Source organism: Pinus tabuliformis, chromosome 3_1 (assembly GCF_031772625.1).
Source record: "Pinus tabuliformis cultivar Carrire ecotype Pingquan chromosome 3_1, CPIR1, whole genome shotgun sequence".
Classification (NCBI taxonomy): domain Eukaryota; kingdom Viridiplantae; phylum Streptophyta; class Pinopsida; order Pinales; family Pinaceae; genus Pinus; species Pinus tabuliformis.
Genome location: NC_142301.1, coordinates 800,330,068 through 800,349,511, shown reverse-complemented (window position 1 = coordinate 800,349,511; position 19,444 = coordinate 800,330,068). Strand labels below are relative to the sequence as shown.

Below are 19,444 nucleotides of genomic sequence, written 5' to 3'. Positions count from 1 at the left end.
TAAATCAGATGTTGCAGTGATAGAATTTGGACATGGTATCAAAGGGAGTAATCAGAGATAGGAAGGGAAAATCAATTATGGGTCGAGACCATGATGCGGAGGCATCCATGTCGGGAGACTCAAACAGATTTTCAGAAAATTGCACAAGAGAAAGTGATTTCGATTTCTCTATGTTGGCTTCTAGGCTAGAAGAAGAAGTGGCTTGTATGTCTAGTTCAAAATCATCAGAGGTATGGTATATAGACAGTGGAGCCTCTTGGCATATGACGGGAATCGGGGAATGTTTCTCAAATTATTGAGAGGAGAAGATGAACTTTCAGATCACCATGGGGAACAAGGCAAAGTGTACTCCAGTAGGGAGAGGTACCATAGTTTTTCAAACAGAATCGGGAGAACGGTTCCGTGCTATCAATGTACTGCATGTACTAGGATTGGGGATGAACTTACTTTCCGTGTCACAACTTCAAGGCAAGGGTTATGACTGTCTTCTTCATCAAGGAGAAAGTATATGTCAAACACCCAAGTTGGAAAAAGAAAGTGCGGATCGGGATCAAAAGTAACAGGCTGTATAGATTACAACTAGAATCACCAATGACACAAAAGAATGGGACATTTGCACCATGGGGCTCTGAGAATTCTCAGGAGCACTGTAACAGGAGTTCCGGATCTTGTACGGAATGAGATGATGTATGCTGAGGATGTGCTCTAGGAAAGTATGCCAAGGCAACATTTCCTAGAAGTAAAAACAGGGCCAAGAGTGTACTAGGATTGTTATACTCAGACATTTGCGGTATGTCCACTAAAGCTCTTCGTGGTGCTGAGTAATTCCTTACCTTTATTGATGACCACTCAAGGAAAACTTGGATTTATTTTCTAAAAACCAAGGCGAGGTTTTTTGTCGATTCAAAGAGCTCAAGGCTCTGGTGGAGCATTTGACTGGGAAGAAAATAAAAGTTTTGCGCTCAGATAATGGTGGAGATTATATTGATAAGGACTTCACTGATTATTGCGCTAAGAAGGGCATCAACAGAGAGTGGACAACTCCTTACAATCCGGAGCATAATGGAGTAGCAAAAAGGAAGAACAAGATTATTGTAGAAGCAGATAGGGCCATGATGTATGTTCAGGATATGCCAAAATTCTTGTGGACAAAAGCATGCAACACAACAGTCTATGTTCAAAACATGACTCCTCATCGAGCATTGGGCAAGATTACTCCAGAGAAAGTTTTCACAAGGAAGACGCTTGAAGTCAGTGATTTGAGGATATTTGGGAGTTTAGCATATTGCCGCGTACCTGAGGAAAAGAGGAAAAAGCTGGATCAAACTATGGAAAAGGGATATCTAGTGGGATATAGCGAGAATGCTAAGGCATACAAAATCTATCTTCCAGGGAGCAGGAATGTAGTGATTCGACGAGATGTAAAGTTCATGGAGGACAGGGCTTTCAGAAAATCTCGTGAGATGCCTTTCGAGGAGTAGTCAAAAGAGGAGCCACTGGTTAAACCTCTTCAACCAACGGAAGTAAAGAATTCTTCCTCGGGTCAGGAAGATTCACAGGATGAGGAGGAGCTAACAGAAGCACATGTTGTCAGAGGAAGAACTAGCAGAGAACTTTGTTAGATTCTGCGAGATGCAGAGGACTTCATCGGTGCGCCAAGAAACAATAAGAGGGAGCAAAAACAACCAGATAGATATCAGGCATTAGTAGCTCAGGATGGGGAGCCTGCCAATTTCTAGGAGGCAGCTTAACATTAGGTTTGGCTAGATGCGATGGTAGAGGAGTACAACTCCATAATGGTGAACGATGTTTGGGAGGTAGTGCCAAGGCCTCAAGATAGATCAATGGTAGGTTTGAGATGGATCTACGAGACCAAATACGCTACAGACGACAACCTTGAGAATATAAGGCCAGGTTTGTAGCTAAGGGGTATGCTCAGATGGAAGGAATTGACTACGAGGAGACCTTCGCCCCGGTAGCTAGGTATACATCTATTAGAATCGTGATATCTCTTGTAGCACAGATGGGGTGGGAGATTCATCATATGGATGTCAAAACGACTTTTCTGAACAGGGTAATAGAAGAAGAGGTATACATTGAACAACCAGAGGGCTTTGAGACACATGAGAAGAAGTCTCATGTATGCAAGTTGAATAAAGCCTTGTATGGGCTGAAACAGGCACCTAGAGCATAGTATGGTAGAATTGATGGCTACTTGTAGAAGATGGGATTTGTCAACAGTGATGCGGATTGAAATCTCTACTATCTAGTTGTAGAGAATGAGCTGCTAATCTTAGTATTGTATGTGGATGATCTCTTTTTGACAGGAGCATCCAGGCTCATTGGGAACTGTAAGAAGAATCTAGCCACATAATTCGATATGAAGGATTTGGGACAAATGCATTATTTCCTAGGGTTGGAAGTTTGGCAGCAAAAGGGAGAGATCTTCCTTGGGCAAAGGAGATATGCTACAAAAATCCCGAAAAGATTTAGGATGGAGAACTATAGACCCATGGCTACTCCAATGATCACCAACTGGAAGAAGATTGATGCATCAAAAGACAAGGATGTTGATCCCACCTTATACAGACAACTCATAGGGTCCCTGATGTATCTGGTCAATACCAGGCTAGATATTTGCTACGCTGTCAACACCCTCATTTCGTTCATGGTGGAACCGAAGAGGGTGCACCAGGCTGCAGCGAAACATGTTCTCAGGTATTTACAGGGAACAGTCGACTATGGACTCTAGTACACTAGGTGTAAGGATATTAGATTGAGTGGATTTACTGATGCAAATTGGGTAGAAAGTTTAGTGGATCAGAAAAGTACCTTTGGGTACTGTAACACTGTTTCAACATTGGATCAGGAATGGCTTCCTGGTGCAGTAGGAAACCAAAGTCCGTGGCTATGAGTTCATCTGAGGCATGATATATAGCGGCAAGCACAACTTTGTGTGAGGCCATATGGCTTAGAAAATTGCTTTTGAACCTATTCAGAAGAAAAATGGAGGCGACCAGGATCATGTGCGATAATCAGAGTAGCATCAAGCTCTCTGAGAATCCAGTGTTTCATGATCGGTCAAAGCATATTGATATCTGGTGTCACTTTGTCAGAGACTGTGTCCAACAAGGAGTTGTACAGTTGAGCTACACTCCTACAGGAGAACAGGTGGCAAACATCCTCACCAAGGCCCTTGGAAGGACAAAGTTTGATTATTTCAGGGAAGAGATGGGGATGATAAAGAGCCCATTTCAGTGGCAGAAATGGAGGTGATAGCAACACAGATGGAGAGGGAGTTGCATTGCAGATGCGGTGTTGGGAGAAAGGACCAGTAGTAGCACATATGCAGTGTTGGGAGAAAGGACCAGTAGCAACACAGATGCAGTGTTGGGAGAAAGGACCAATAGCAGCACAGATGCAATGTTGGGAGAAAGGACCAGTAGCAGCACAAATGCAGTGTTGGGAGAAAGGACCAGTAGCAACACAGATGCAGTGTTGGGAGAAAGGACCAGTAGCAGCACAGATGCAATGTTGGGAGAAATGACCAGTAGCAGCACAAATGCAGTGTTGGGAGAAAGGACCAATAGTAGCATAGATGCAGAGGGAGTTGCCGTACAAACGCAGCAATGGCAGTGGCAGAGCCATGGGCAACAATACAGAATGTATCAGTGCAGAGGATGTTGGGTAGAGAGGCTTAGCATTAGCATAGGGACCAATGCTGGATGATCAGGGTGATACTCAGTGAGGAGTATTACTAGAGCACAGTCCTTGCTAAGAGGGAGTGTTGATTTGGGGTAGCATGTGTTTGTTTCTGTATTATGGTGTGACATCTGTAGCAGAATTTATTTTAATATTTATTGAAGGAATTTCATAAATAACTTATTTGAAAATAAGTAGGCAAAGTAAATTAGATGTTGCAGTGATAGAATTTTCACGAAAGATTTATGATATAAACCTTAAAGATTTAAACATGCACATTGAACATTGAACATTCACATTGAAATTTCAAAATTTCTAGTTTGATATTAAGTGCAAACTGGAGTTTACATATTAATAAGAATCATGATATATGTCCATTGTCATACTACATTCAAAATTTGCCTTAAGGAATCTCCAAACATGAACTAGGAAATTTCAAAATAGTGAACAATGGCTTCCTCAAGCCATGTCATCAACATCTTAGATCTTCAGTCAACATGCTCTCCAGCGACATAGCTACAATAGTAATGACATTCGACCTACACAATGAATCTACAGTGGCTATCTCTAGGTCGAAACTGGTGAAAGAGAAGTAAAAACGCTGAGATTGAAAGGAATTACAACAAAATTAGTAAAAAGAATTGACCGTAACGTTCTCGATTTTGGGGTTCCATGCACCTATTGTCGGGGTTTGACGCACCCAATTAGACAAAAGAACCCAAATTTTGGTTGCGAATAACCCGATGTTTACTCGGAGAACTCAGTTCTTTTGGGTGTGTTTTAGAAGAACCCGTATGCGAACCCGGTACTTGGGGACGAGAACTCGAGACAGGTTTGAGAACCCCACCCCTGGGTTTGTGAACTCGTGCAACATAGATCTTAATTCTGCAATCTTTATTTTAGTGGGTGTTTAACATGGTATTTGAGCGCAGGTGTTAGATTTAGGCATTTTCTACCATGTTTGTAACTCTTCTGCCTATCAAAATAGTCACTTTGCCAAAATTTGCGTATGTCTATTTTCATTGCTTAGTGTGTGCACAATCATAAGGTTGTCAATGTGTTAGGTCGAAACCCTGCATGTGCTCCCAAGAACAATAGAAATGCCTCTGCTACCCTGAGCTCAATTTTTGATAGTGTAGGCATGTTGGCAACATTCCCTCACCTAAGGTCTCTGAGATCCATTACATGTGTCTTTGAGCTAGCCTCTCGAAATGTGTGCCAACAACCCCAAGTGATGCTATTAGAGTGGCATAACGAAAGCTTGGTTTGGCCTCACATTTTTTCGATGTTTGAATTATAGTTGCAAAACTCAGATGAAGATGGATGGATAGATGGAGGGTCTTATTATTTGAGAATGTCTCAACACTATTAGAGTCTGTAGAGTCCACATTTTATATATCATTTGGTTTGACTAAAGCGGCTCCCTCTCAACCCTTACCTGCGCGTTGTCTTTTATTCATTGACAGAGTCCCTCACCTTTGCAAAGTTCCTCTTGCACGCTATCATTGTTTGACAACACTCTCCTTGAAATCTCCTGCCATAATTGGTAATTGTTTATGGTTGCAACAATGATTATGCTTTTGCTAAAGAGACAAGAAATCACTCAGGGTTTACTCTGTAGCCTCCTTTCGCATTGCTATCTCCGGTGTCTTTGACTTTGGTTCAAACAAATCACTGTAGAAACGTGACGCCTCATGTATTCGGAGCAATAAGCCTAATATTTCATTTTGACTATTGGTATTCCATCTGAATGTGTAGATCGTTGGCATATTTATAGGATTTATTTTGTCTCATAAGCTGGACGTTTTGGTATGGATACTTCCTCCCATATTACACTAAAGCGAAAGGGTTTGATTCTTCTGACACCCATAGTATTCTGCTTGAAAGAGGAGGTCATCATCCTCTAAGAGCCTCAAGGGAGAATTGGAACATGTGATTAGAGCACAAAGCTTAGGTTTCCACCACAACTCAAATTTCATACCTCAAACCCAGAGCATTTAGTTTGTTTTGTAATAGTGGTATATCCTCCAATGTTTAGATTTGTGCCGTAATGTGGAAATTGTTCTCTGTTTTGAAGCCAACCACAACTAGAGAATATGAAGACGAAGTGGAATCTCAGGATCCAAAGCAAAGGAAATTTTTGACATGTGATGGACCTTTACATTCCTACAAAGAGTTTGGAAATTCTTCATCTCTATCATTTTCATCAAGTAACCATCCTCTTTGCAAGATTGCTGGTGAACGACCCTTGGGGCGCGCATAGAATTTTGCTGTTGAAATAGAGAGGTAGAAATCTGTGATCTTGACTTGGCACATGTAGTTGAGCAGAAAATTCAAAGATTCGATCATGTATTAGAGTGGTGCAACAAAACATTTGAAATGGCCACATTCAGTGCTTTGAACCGTCGAAATTTTGGTAAAGCTTCGATTTCCACTTGATAAATTGGTGGTATGCTTGCAAGTTTTTAAAGGAATGGAGAAAGCCAAAACTAGTTTTGGCTTTTCCTTGTCCTCAAACGTCTACTCACTAGCAAATAGAGAATTTGCACACATTTCAACTTTTGCATGCAGCTTCAAAGTTCAGGTGCATTTTTGCTTATCTGAATATTGACAAAGTAGTCTTCGTGTGAAAATTTAGGATAAATTGAGGTTTAAACCACCATTTTTTTTACAATGTTTCATGTGTTTGGCGTGAAACCGAGACGAGGTCGAGGAGATGATTGCATGAATGCAGAAGAATATTTTTGCTCGTTTGTTTGTTTAGTAGAGTAACCTAGGTAGAGATGCGTTTAGTATCAAGTGAAGTTTTTAAGCACTGGACCTTCTTCTGCACTTGTTGAAGACTTTATCGAGCCAAATCTTGGAACTTTTGGCCTATTATTTGAAAATCTTTCGTGACACGGAAAACGCTGATCGATGAAGCCAATATGGATGAATTTTATTTAAGCTTGTTGGTTTTCATTAGCGATTTGGCTTGATTTGGCTCAAATTGGTAGGAGTTTTACATGGTATTTTAAATGTTTTCTTTAAAAGGGAAGGTTGGGCAATTGGGCTAAGTTGATCCGTTGTTTGAATGATTTAACTTAAATCTTTTGAGTATTGCAGAAGAAATTTTAACTTTCCGCCAAAGTTCTGGGCTGATTTGGCTTCCTTTGCTGGAGAAGCTAGTTTGAAGGCCATATCGATGGAAGATGAAGTTTTTTGTAATTTCTTTGGGCGTGAAGAGGCTAGTTTGAAGGCCATATGGTTGAAAGATAAAGTTTTTTGTAATTTCTTTGGGCGTGAAGAGGCTGATTCATTGGAGTTTCCACTGATATGTATTACAGAGACTGTATACTGTTTTGTTGGCTAGCGTTACGATGGTTAGCAGCTAACATTTTTATGTAAGCAGAAGGATTCTGGACGATGTTGGGTTCTCTCTACTCAATGTTGAAGGATTTGGTAATATTTTGAAAAAAATGAGGATATCTGTGGCTTGTCTCGCGTTTTCCTTTTTCGCGGTTTCATTTTCTATCTTTGAGACTAAGTCTTTTGGTCACTATACTTGCACTTATTGTATATGGAAGATAGTTCATAGTCTTTTTTGATCCTTGGAATCTTCTCTTCTTAATGTGTGAGTATCTTTTCCTCATTATCTTATTATTTGTTGACCTTGAAGAATTCCTAGACTTGATGGATTATTAGAGTTATTGAGCACTCTAATCTTGTCACTGTTGATAACATAATGAAAATCAGCAAGGACTTTCTCTGAATTTCGATCCTATTTGCAAAATGCACAAGACAAGTGTTGGCCCCTACTTGTGTCACCTTATCCTGCTACCTTTCATAATATCCTACTCTGTTTTGCTCTTTTTGACACCTCAAAACCATTCTATACTTGTTAAACTGTTCCAGTTCATAAATGGAGGTAAGAATCACAATTAGGTTTGTTTTTACATGTCTTTGGTTAGTTCAGATAGATGCTAGGCGAATTCATATTCTCTTGACTCAATTTTACTGACATATTGCTAGGATTCCTAAATATGAGGATGGAGGCTTGATGGCATTGACAGGTCACTGGTGATTCAACATCTAGCTCGAGGTGCACTAGGTAGCTATTCGGTACTTGATTCTGTACTCCATTCGGTACCATATTCCAGAATTGGCACCAATCAAACTGATGTACATTCCAAGGCAACTTCTCATGTTTGTTGATAGCAGTAACAATGCCTCCAGCCTAAGGGTAGTACCAATATCAGATTTCCGTGGATATGATAGAATGAATGAGTGATCTCGTGAGAATTTGGCTTATCTTATTTAAGATTCGATCATATTTTGATTATCTTTCTTGATTATTTAGTTAAATCTATCTTTAGGTCGTGATCTTTTTAATTTAGTACTAATTTGAGCATAGAACAATTAACTTGATTTGAACAGTAATATTTTGCAACTCTAAGATTATGAATCCCGGATTGACATTTTAAAAGTATAGGGAATTAAAAAAGCATATAAAAATCCTAACATTTTTGGTGCCGTTGCCAGGCAACTGCAAACGATACAGGTAATACTTTCCTTTGGTAGATTTATGTGTGTGACAAGGATTTTGTAGGGCAATTTGAGGGTGGAGAAAGTAGGGTAAGATGTGAGTCTTCCCACACATCCACTATGGTGGGGTTGCTCCAAAGTCTGATTGTCCCTAATCAATTTATGTAGTTTTTTCTTATGCGTAGGAGTAGAGGTAGACGTAGAGATAGTAAGGGAATATTTATTCAGAGTGAGTAATTGCCTTCAGATTTGTTTGGTTCTATAAAGACCGCCCGATTAACCCTGCTGGTCGTTATGCAGACAACATGGAGAAAGGAGAGAGTTCTGCTGCAGTAGTGGCCTCAAATAAGGAAACACCATACATAGAGGAGACAATATAGTTTGAAGGTACACTACAACAAGAACAATGCACTTTGGACGCTGTTGTAGAAATAGAATCAGTAGTGGTTTCACAAGTAGAATTTGTAGTGGGAGCACCTTGGAGAGATTTAGGGCTTGGGCATATAAAACCTAGCTCAGTCAAATCTTCTTCCAGTTGGAATACTACACCAAAACCTACTACTTTTGGACCTCTTGCGAGAATGGGTGATAGAGGAGGAGGTGAGGAGAATAGAAACAATGACAAGAACAATGACAAAATTAATACCCTACTTAATGGTAATGGACCTAGGGGAGGACCTGAAGAAAATGAGGAAGAAACAAAGACTACATTTGGATTTCCAATCTTGGACATTACCAGAAATATCACTATGAAAAATATACCTCTGGCATCTCTTCCACTTTTCCATGGTATGTCTTCTGAAGATCCTGATTCTTTTCTGTTTGAGTTTGATATTCTTTGTAGAAGTTATAATTATCATGACGATGCACATAAGCTCAAAGACTCAACCCTTAGGTGGTTTATGAGCTTGGGAGAACACACTATCTATTCATGGGATGACATGAAATCTGTCTTTCTTAAGAAATATCAAGATTATTGCAAAAGCAGAGATATTAATGACATTTTTAGAATGCAACAAATGGAACATAGAGTCTAGAGGAATATCTTGAAAGATTGCTTTATGAGTACTACAAATCTCGAATAATTAATTTGGATGAAAGAGCCTTTAGGATTGTTTTCTTAAAAAGGCTAAAGGAAGATTGCATTGAACCTCTTAAGCTCTGGCGATATCTATAAGAAACCCTTTGCTGAAATAGTTGGGTTGTGTAGAACTTATTCCAGAAGCCAAGCTAAGGTAGGAAAAGGATTTGTGACAGCCCAAGAGACAATCTAGAAACCCTAAACTTGTACAAGGTGGCGTTACTTGAATTGAATTGGGATATCTTTTGGAAAACTTTAAGACAAACATCCTGAACACTATTAATGATCAGTTGGATACTCTTAAAATTAAGAGGAAACAAGAAGAGGAGAGGGCTTCTTTAGCCATTTTCTGTCCTAAATGTAGAACGAAACATGTTGAGAGAGACTCTCCTATGAATGTAATAGAAGTCTGTGGAATTTGCACTCATGATCACCCCACTGAACAATGCCCTTCTTTACCTGGACTGCAGGCTATTTATAAAGGAGGGGCTGAAACAAGTGAGCTCCCTCAAACTTCTAGAAGACCACCACGGAGGACACCAAACAATGATTCTTATCAGGACCCTAATATGCAGTCTTCCTCAATATCAACCATGGAATCCTCAGACATCTTATTCTCCATGGTAAGCTCAACTACCTTAGAATTCACCATGGAATCAAGGATGGAAGGGAAACCCTTACATGAATGTCTTTTAGTCCCAAATTCCAGTACCTTCATATCCCCATTACCAATGACAATATCCACCCTATGCACCATTTACACATAATGTGCCTTAGTACCAGCAAGGGTATAGCCCACCCTATCCCACACAACAACAATCTGCATTACCATTACCACCTCCATTACAACAACCACTACCACTACCTCAAAATGCCAATCCATCTTCACAACAAATGCAACAATCATTTAACTCAAATCTTCCTAGGCCAACACAGTTGCCTGCACAACCTATATCTAATCCTAGTAACAGACCTCCTCAGCGTGTGCAAAACATAGAACTGCAACGTTTTCCCACTTATGTGATCACTTCTTTTCCTTTGAATGAAATTCAACTTAGGTCTAGGAAAACGATTAACAAGAATAAATCTGTAGTGGTCATACAAGAGGATTCCCACATAGAGTCTGAAAACAAACCTAATGAACAAATGGAAATTGAAAAGAATGATGTTGTAAGAGAACCTCAGGAGCCTCTTTTTCCTGAAATATTGCTTGTAAAGAAGATTGAGTCACCTATAGAATATCACTTGGAATCTGAATTAAGGAATGTTTGTATAAAGATCCCTTTATTACAAGCCATTAAAGATATACCTATTTACACTAAGACCATTAGGGATCTTTGTATTAAGAAACCAAGAAGAAAGAAAAACAATAACTATTAAAGTAATTAGCCAAATGTCGGAAATGATATCTAGATTGCCACCAAAATATGATGACCTATGGAACCCAGTGGTAACTATAGGAATCAATGGGACTTTTCTGCCTAACACCTTAGTAGATCTGGGAGCAACCATTAATGCAATGATTGTTGATACCATTACATTGGTACAACTAAATGAGGTAAGACCTACACCTATTGTGTTGGAATTAGTAGACTAGTCTATTATTAAATCCATTGGAGTCCTAGAAGATGTGGTGGTAACAATAGCCTCTTGGGAATACCTGATTGATTTTATAGTAGTCTCTTCAAAAACTACTAAACCAGGGCACCCAATATTCTTAGGCCGACCTTGGCCTAAGACTGTTGATGCTGTCATTGGTTGCAGGACTGGAGAAATGACCATCTGTAATGGATCTCAAATCCAAAAATTGACAAATTTCCCACTTGCTTAGTTAGTAGGTGAAGTTCCTCTTTGGTTAGAAAGCTCTTATGGAGAGGAGGAATGTATGCTTCCTTTGCTAACCTTAGAACAATCAAAAGGATTTCAAGAGCAATCAGAAGAACATATCTTGCAACAATTTTTATCTGATATACGATGTATTGAATACCTTATTTATTTTAGCAGTTATAATCATGTTTTTATTAGTGAGTTTAAGGAAACTTGTTATCTTGATATGTTTGCATCATTTACTATCCCAACCATAGAAGAAAACAGAGAAGCAGGTGTACAGTGCTAGAAAAACATTGTATATAGGTACAGACTTAAGTACAAAATATAAATAGCAGGTAGTGGAAATGATCCAAAAACAGTCCGGGGCATTTACTTGGGACTTTTTGGATATGAAAGGGATTCACCCCGACACTTGTATACATTATATTTACACCAATGAAGAAATTAGACTTGTAAGGTAGTCACAAAGACGAATGAACCCAACCCTTAAAGAAATTGTCAAAGTTGAACTCCAAAAACTTTTGAGCTCAAATTTCATGTATTCTATTTTTGTCAGTAAATAGATATCTCCCTTAGTGGTTGTTCCCAAGAAAAACGGGAAATGGAGAATTTGCGTTGACTATAGGGAATTAAATAAGGCCACTTTGAGAGATTATTTTCCTTTGCCTTTTATTGACCAAGTACTAGACATTTTGTCTGGGAAAAAATATTTCTCTTTCTTAGATGGGTACAACGGTTATAATCAGATTCAAATAGCCCCTGAAGACCAAGAGAAAACAACCTTTACTTGTCCTTGGGTCCTTGGGGCACCTATGCCTACAAAGTCCTTCACTTCGACCTGTGTAACACACTAACCACCTTTCAAAGGGTTGTTTAGCCATTTTTGCTGACCTTATACATGATTGTGTGGAAGTTTATGTGGATGACTTCACAGTGTATGACAATGATTTCAGGAGGCTTTGGGGAATTTAGAAAAGTTTTTGATTTGTTGCCAGGAAACTAATCTAGCCCTTAGCCATGAAAAATGCAAGATGATGCAAACCGAGAGAATTGTCCTTGGTCATCTTGTTTTACAAACAAGGATAGAAGTTACCTTGCAAAAGTTGAGATAATTTTGCAAATTCTAGTCCCAACATCACAAAAAGAGGTAAGAAGTTTTTTAGGGCATGCAGGATATTATAGGAGATTTATCGAAAATTTTACCAAACTTGCTGCTCGCTAAAGACTTTGATTTTTCGTGGAATATTGATTGTCAAAATGCTTTTCATGTATTAAAAGACAGGCTGTCAGCTACTCTAGTATTGAGAGGGCCTAATTGATCCCTGCCTTTTCATATTTGCATCAATGCATCAAATATAACCCTTGGAGTTGTGTTAGGGCAAAGGGAGAATCACATTCCTTATGTTATTTGTTTTGTTAGCAAAAATATCTCACATGCAGAACTGAATTACACCATCATTGAAAAGGAATTGTTAGCAGTAGTTCATGCTATCAACAAATTCAAGCATTATATTACTGCTTATGAAACTTTTGTTCATACTGACCATTTAGCTATTAGATTTATTATGAATAAACCTATTACAAATTGTAGAATCACGAGATGGTTACTTCTGCTTTAGGGATTTAATATTGTTGTGATTGACAGGCCTGGACGAGACAATTTAGTTGTAGACTTTTTGTCCATGATGAACATTTCACAGGACACTACCCTACTTTCGAATGATTTTCCTTATGAGAATGTATTCACCATTTCTACTTATACTCCCTGGTTTGCTGATGTGGCTAATTATTTGGTGACAGGCAAGTTGCCACAAAATTTAACTACCAGGGAGAAACATAAGATTATTCAGCTGAGTGCCAATTATTCATGGATAAAAGGGGACCTATACCGCATTGGACTAGATCTAATCATGAGGAGATGTGTGCTGGAGGAAAAGATGTATGATGTCTTGAAAGCTTGTCACAGTGAACCTTTTGGTGGGCATTTTGCGAACAAAAGGACAACTTACAAAGTGCTGCATGTGGGCTATTATCGACCCACTTTTTTTAAATATGCCAAGAAGTTTGTTTCGAGCTGTGATGCTTGCCAAAGAATGGGAAAACCTATTTCAAGCGATGAGATGCCTTTTCAAACCTAGGTATCACAAGAACCCTTTGAAAAATGGCCATTAGATTTTGTAGGGCCTATCTCTCCTATGTCCAGAAAGAAGATGTATATCCTAGTCTGTATTGATTATGTGACAAAGTGGGTGGAAGCTAAAGCTTTATATTTTGCCACTGAGAAGTCTGTTGTAGATTTCCTCTTTGAAGATATATTTACTCGTTTTGGAGTACCTAGAGAGATTGTCACCGATCAGGGGACACAATTTACTTCTAAATTAGTAAAAGCCATTATTGAACAGTACCAAATTAAGCACCGAAAATCTACACCATACCATCCTCAAACGAACAGAGAATTATAATCTACCATTAAAGTCTTGGAGTCTATTTTGTTGTAGATTTCCTCTTTGAAGATATATTTACTCATTTTGGAGTACCTAGAGAGAGTGTCACTGATCAGAGGACACAATTTACTTCTAAATTAGTAAAAGCCATTATTGAACAATACCAAATTAAGCACCGAAAATCTACACCATACCATCCTCAAGAGAACAGAGAATTAGAATCTACCAATAAAGTCTTGGAGTCTATTCTTACTAAAACAATTCAACTGCACCATGGAGATTGGGTTGATAGGTTACCAAAAGCACTATGGGCTTACCAAATAACATGGAGAAATGTGACAGGGTACACTCCCTATGAGTTGGTATATCGGAAGTAGGTACTATTGCCCATTGAATTTCAGGTAAAAACATTTCGAACTGCTGCTCAACTTGGGATGGATTTAGATGAAGCTCATAACGGAGAGTGCTTCAGTTGAATGAGCTTGATGGAATCAAACATGATGCTCTCCAAAAGACTATGTTGGTGTAGGATCAAAGGGCCAGATGGCATGACAAGTATATTAAAAAGAAAGTCTTTCAACCAAGAGACTGGGCATTATTGTATGACAACAAGTTTAAACACTTCAAGGGAAAGTTTTCAACTAGATGGCTGGGACCCTATGAAGTGGAGGAAGTTTTTGACAATGGATCAATCAAAATTAGGACCATTGATGATGATCAGACTTCACTTGTGGTGAACAGACACATGTTGAAAGTCTACCACTACCCACTTTCCAAACAAGAATTCTTGCAAAGTGTACCGTAAAACCCAAGAATGGCGTTGATTGATAAAGGGAATCCAACTCTTGCTAGTTCTTCAAATTGATCTTTTTTTATTATTATTTCAATGTATATGTATATATGTACATAATATAAATAACAGTGAGTTGATTTTTGTATTCCTCGACAACTCACATAGAATGAAGAGGAAATTTGTAAAGTGTAGGTTTATTCCTTTATCCGGACTTCATGGATTACTTACGGAAAATGACATTTTGTAGTCTGCTTTGAACATCTTCAGACTCTCTAAAAAATTGAATGTTCTGAGCACCAACTGATCCAGGCTCGTTAATATTAATGGGACAGTGGTAGTTAGGGATCTGCTAAGTACAAATTTTTTCTTTTCCGAGTGTTATCATAACAAGTAAATAAATAAAATAAATGTAAATATTAAATAATTAAATAGTGATTATGTTAAATAGTCATTAAGTTAAGTGAAAAGGCATGTCTAAAAGACATGCCCAATCACGAAAGGACACTTGCTTATGTATATATATGTGGGTCCTCATTGTAACATTGATCACTTATACATTTTTATATATAATAAATTATTATTACAAAATACAAGCCAAGGTTGTGGGGGAGCGTCCCCCCCCCCCGGCCCTCTCGCTCTCGCTCCCAATTTGCCCTCCGAGCGCGAGCGCGCTTCCGAAAACCCTCTCGAGGAGGGAGTGTTTTCCGGAGCGCGCTCCCTAAACAAAAAAATGCTCCCTGCCTTTTCGGGAGCATTTAGCCTTTTTTGCAATTTTTTTTGCAGTATGTTCCAAATGCAATTTTTTTCCAAATAAACAAATAAGTTTTTAGTGGAGCAGCTTAGTGATCAACCCTATGGCCCTAGTATTGATATGCGATTCATGGTAATGTTAAATTCCTAAAGTAAAAGTGACATTTTCATTTTCATCCTTTTACTTAAATTTTTAACATTACCATGAAACGACTCAGGATGTTTGAGAGTGGTTCCGACCTCATTGGATTTCATATGGAGAAAGTAGAGTTTTAGATTTCATTCAAAATCCAGCAAACTTTTCAGTTTTTCAGGATTTCAAGATTGGGGGATTGCAATGTTTCCATTGAATTTTGTCATGTATTACGGTATGGAACTCGTATTTAATCAAGAACACCAATCCCTCTATGTACCTTGATGTTAGTGACATTGGTTGTCGAACTCCTCTATCATGACCCTTCTAAAAATGTACGCATCACTCAAACAAAATCTTGACTTGGCATGCTATGCTTTTTCTATCTTATGTTAATACTTAGAGGGTGATATTAATGACAAAGATCCCTATACAGATCTAGAGGTAATAACAAAGATCCCTATACAGATCTAGAGGTAATAACAAAGATCCTGATTTTCCAACAAGACTAAAAAATTAGACATTTCTCGTGGTGGCAAGAGGCCCAAGCATAAGCAATAGATAATAGATTTACTTGTCTTTTCTAGTTTCTAGTAGTTTTTATAACTATTGACTCTTTCATATTTATTATGATATTTTTTTAAACAATATGTGACAATTGAAGTTTGAAGTTTGAAGTTGGCAATTATAACTCATTAGTAATGAATTATGAATATGATGCTTCATGAAAGTTGAAAGTTGTTTCATTTCATTTCATGTTAGATATTATTTGTTGTAATGGTTACACTTAGCTTACAAGTACAACTTTAGTGATCATTGATGAGAAATGTTATATATTGAATTTAGAAAGCTTGAAACTTTAAGATTGATGAATCATGAGACTCAATATGTTGTATGTTACTAACTTGTGGACGTGGTTGATGAAGATTATAACTTCTAGATGATTGTTGTTATATGGTTCAATCTATGTTTTTAATGTTTTTTTATATCTAATTCATCATTCTACATGTTTTTGTTGAAATATATGCATCAAAATATAAAAAAAAAATATACATTATATAAAAAATGCTCCGGGATTTGCTCCCAAACTGGGAGCTTATGAAAATGTTGCTCCCATTCCCGTTTTCGCTCCCGCTCCCAAGTAACCTTGCTACAAGCTATCAGTTTTGAGTCTTGACGCTTCAGTGGTATCAAAGCCATGACGCACAATATAATCATGCGTGTCTTTTAACGTTGTTCACCGCACAATATGCCATCACGTTCACGTCTTGAATCCATGGAGAATTTTAGTAAAATTCAAGAAGCATTTCAGCGTTTAGAAAAATCATATGCAGAAGTTAAAGCATGTCAAAAGGAAATCGATAATAAGGAAAATGATCTAGATGATGATTCCAATGAAGCTTATACAGATCAAGATGAGGATTCAGATAAAGATGATCTTGATGTGAATGAGGATGATCTAGATCAAGATAATGATTCTGATGAAGCTAATCTTGATATGGATGAGAGTGTTGCAAAAGATTCTCGAGCCAAAATTTCAGAAGGTAAGGTCGAAGATGCTGCAGCTATGGCAAAAGTCAAGATGGAAGAACAAGGCACTGAAGATGATACTCCCATTGAGGACACAGTCTCAAAAAGCGATGGTCTACCCTTGGAGGAAGAGAATGACTTCTTAGATATATTTAGAAGTGAAATTACGGAAGATAATTCAGAAGAAGATGATGCTGGTAATGCTTTGCAAGGCCAAAATAAGACACTGCAGTTAAAGATTGATGAGCACAAGAAATCCTAAATTTTTGAAATTTTTAAAAGAACATGAAAAGGAACTTCTTCAATTCAATCATGAATATAACACTGACTCTGAAGAAGACAAAGAGAATCTCAAGGAAGGTGTTCTGAAGCTTGGTCAACCTCTTGCAAACTTAATTCCTTCCAAAGTGCCTCTTGGGGAGGCCTTTAATGATTGTATTCCTCCTGGAAGAAGATATTCTTTCAAGCAAGTGTTGCACCAACAACGGGTTTTGATGAGAGAACTGGGTTTGATAATTGATCTGACAAATACTTCACGCTACTATCATTCTTCAGATTGGTCAAACAGGGGCATCAAACATTTCAAGATTGCACGCAAAGGACGAGATGCAGTTCCAGACAATGAATCTGTAAATAATTTTGTGTACGAAGCATTGCGTTTCTTCCATAATCATAAACAAAGTGGGCAGAACAAGTATATTTTGGTTCATTGTACCCATGGCCATAACCGCACTGGGTTTATGATTGTTAATTATCTTGTTCGCATACAAAGCATGACTGTTAAAGAGGCTCTGCAGCGCTTTGCTGCTGCAAGACCTCCAGGGATTTATAAACAGGATTATATTGATGCATTGTTTAGGTTTTATCATGAGAGAAAACCAGAAACAATGCTTTGCCCTTCCACACCAGAATGGAAAAGATCAGTTAGTGTTGATCTTAATGGCAATGCAATGGAGGATGAAGATGATGATGGTGACATTATGGCTGCTTTGCAGGAAGTTGAGGAAGAAAATGAATTGATGACAAATGATGATATCCTAGGTGATGCAATTCCTTCAGCTCAGCAAACAGATATGCAGAAGAATTGTTGTATGGCGCTTGGAGTAGAGTCCCATGGAAGTTCGCATTTCCCAAGTCTCTCAGCCGAAGCCATCAATGCACATTTCGATCTGTGTAAAGAAGATGAGTTGGGGATTAGAGTGCAGGCAATTCATGGACTTCCTTTTCTGTGCAAGGACACACTAGAGCATGTCCCCAAGATTGTTGATGTGCTTGGACAGCTCCTTTTAGCAGAGGAAAACCTGGAGAGAGATGTTGTGCAGAAAGCGCTGATGTGCTTTTTAAGGCTGGACAATAAAGCATCCTTAACAACTCTTTTCAGGCACATTGAGAGTTCTGATGAGAACATTCGTGAGAGAGTACTGAATATTGTCAAAGACAAGGTGTTTCCCTTTAAAGCAGGGTTATTGAAACCACAAGAGGAAATGGAAATGCATGTAACTGATCTGCATGTAACTGATCTGATTAAGAAGAGTTTGCAAGATGTCACTGGTGTAGAATCAAGATGTTTATGGAGTTTCTGAAGACTCTGAGCATCTTTGGTGAAAAAGATCCAGCAGAATGTGCACAAGAGCTTATAGAAATTGTTGAGGGGCAAGCAGATTTGGATGCACATTTCAATGAATTAGATAATGATCATATAGACAGAGTGCTATCTTGTCTATATATGGTTCTTCCGTTTTACATGAGGGGAGCATTAAACATCAAGCTCCTTATTTATCTTAACAAGCACATACTTGTTTTTGACAAGCTTCCTGAGGAAAAAAAGTTGGACCTGCCTTTAGAGCTGCTCAAATGTGTAGAGGTATTTGAAGAGTTTTATTCAACACTGAAAATCTGAAACTTACATGGATATATCCTTTGGGCATGTGTGATATTGTAGGTGGGGTTGAAGCGAACACGCCAACAGAAATGATAGTTACAACTAATCAAGCAGTCGTGTTGCTGTTGTTTAATAACTCTGCAAAATTGAGTTATTCAGACATCAAAAGTCAATTGAATTTGCCAGATGCAGATCTAGTTGCAGTCTTAAATTCACTTCCATGTGGAAAGTATAAAATTCTTCTCAAACAGCCCAACAATAGAACATTTACTATAGCTGAAAACTTTGAATTCAACCACAAATTTAGATCCAGAGAATATGTATTCAACCGCGAATTTAGATGCAGAGAATATGTGCCTGCTCGACTTACCATACCCACAATATACAATGCTATCGTACAAGCAACATGACCACACGCTGATTCGACATATCGTTGAAATTCAGAACCATAGTATATATCCGATGGCATAGCAAGGGGAATAAATTAACATCGGTGGATAGTTTAAACCATAGTTAAAATTTATATAATATCTATATTAAAAAAACTTTTATTTAATTATATATATATATATATATATCTTATTATTATTATTATTAAAAAACTATTATTTAAATTAAAAAAACAAACTATTATATATATAATTTAATTAATTAAAATAAAAAAATTATATTGAAAAAAATTAGAGTTATTTAAAAAAAATTAGAGTTCAAAATATATATATATATATTAAAAAATAATAATAATTAGAGTTATTTAAAATAAATAAAAATTTTG

At 37.8% G+C, this 19,444-nt stretch overlaps 1 protein-coding gene and 1 pseudogene across 1 annotated transcript in view; both read left to right on the top strand.

Annotated features, from left to right (window-relative positions):
• Positions 1-19,444, top strand: part of LOC149189863 (uncharacterized) — a 76,568-nt gene that overhangs the window by 46,767 nt on the left and 10,357 nt on the right. The window lies entirely within an intron of this gene.
• LOC149189864 (uncharacterized) lies at positions 8,808-18,687 on the top strand (annotated as a pseudogene).